Below are 1733 nucleotides of genomic sequence, written 5' to 3'. Positions count from 1 at the left end.
GAATAACTGGTGAGGTTAATGTACCTTTAGGTTATGCCTACGGGACTGGCTTAATTTGAAACCTCATCTTTGCCTGTTCACCTCGTCAACCAACTTTGTGAGCATAATACAGCAATGTGATTGAGAGTGTTGTCCTTTGGTTTATCACTGTTCAAAGCATGTCATTCTGTTGCAGTTGCCTGATAAAGGAAACAAAACAAAAAAATAGATGAAATAATAACTAAATTCAACTAATATTTCCCTCCGTAGTGTGGATGGAGAGCTTGTGGTTTTAAGCTGTAACTGTCAAATACTGTCAAAGACTATAATTTTTTAATGAGATTAGATAAAATATTAAATACTGCAAAGGAACATTAAAATATATATACCAATATAGCTGATAATATTTGAATTTTTTAATTGGTTCATGTTGTACAAAAGGAGCAAGGAGACATGCCATTTCTGGATATTATCTTTGGAGTAAAGAAAAGAGCGGGTCTCAGGGTTTTGGAAATTCTTCAGACTCTGTGATGAAGAAACACCAAGCCTGTGCAGTGAAATTAAATCTGTTCAATTTTTAGAATTGATAGGATTGTTTGATAGCAACGTCTGTATTTATTGACCATAAAACATTCGTAAAAGAGGTCCAACACAACCTTGCATTCATTTTAAGTGGAGCAGGATCAGAATATGTCGATGACACCTTTTCGCTTTACTTTACTAACTTTCTCTAAAACTTGCTTGTTTCTACATTCTGCATCGGGGCTGTCTAACATCATGTGAATAACGTATGCAAATTTTGATTTAGTTTGTCATTTCCTTTCAAGTCTTGCCAATAAAAGTGCCATGTATCTGACAGAACAAAAGCAAAATATGGGGCGTATCAAAGAAAGCGAAAATGTATGCAGTCGGGACGTCAGTTTGCGAGTGACATTCAACGCGCGGTCTTCAAAACTCATTTGTAGACACCACTGTGAAGACTTTCTCCATTGAGCAGCTTTGACATTGAGGCTGAAGAGGCAGAAATGTGGCCTTATCTTCATGAGCATGCCAAACCAGCTCAACTGTGATCAGGAGAAACTTAAGAAGATTGTAGACGGTGAAGAAAAATAGTCTTGAAATAAGCCTGCAGGTTTGCTACCGATATTGATATAGCTACTGTAGAGAGAGCAAACACACACACACACACACACCTACACACACCCACAAAGCACACACACACACAAGGCTTAGAAACAGAATGAGGGTCTTGTAAAAAAAAAAAGAAAAAGGAAGAGGCTAACTCTCAGAGATCAATAAGAAGTGTGTATTTGTGTATGTCTGTGCACATGAAAAGAAGTAGAGACAGACAGACAGAGAAAAATGCAATCAGTGTGCGTATGAGGTTTCTCCAGAGTGAGGATTTGGGTCATTTGAAAGAATACAGCTGAATCAGCAACACTGCCGCCACTGCTAAACTTAATCTACTGAATAGTCCTGCGGGCGGAGACTGAGCGAGAAAGAGAGGAAAGGAGGAAGTGAGCAAAGGGAGTGAGGATGTCAAATGGGAGGAGAAGGGGAAGAGGAAGGGAGAGGAGAAGATGAAACAAAAGCGGGGGGGGGGACATAGCGATAGACGCAGGAAAGACGGCGGCGGCGGCCCGAGAACGGGGAAGAAGAAGAGAGATGGGGAGAGACAGAGGAGGCGAAAAGCAGTGGGTGAGAGATTTATCAGAGGAGACGGCAGGAGCGGGAGAGGGGAGATGGAAAGAGTG

Source organism: Morone saxatilis, unplaced genomic scaffold (genome assembly GCF_004916995.1).
Source record: "Morone saxatilis isolate NCDOM2014 unplaced genomic scaffold, NCSU_SB_2.0 Contig4, whole genome shotgun sequence".
In the NCBI taxonomy this organism is placed as follows: Eukaryota; Metazoa; Chordata; class Actinopteri; family Moronidae; genus Morone; species Morone saxatilis.
This window is presented reverse-complemented; position numbering follows the sequence as displayed.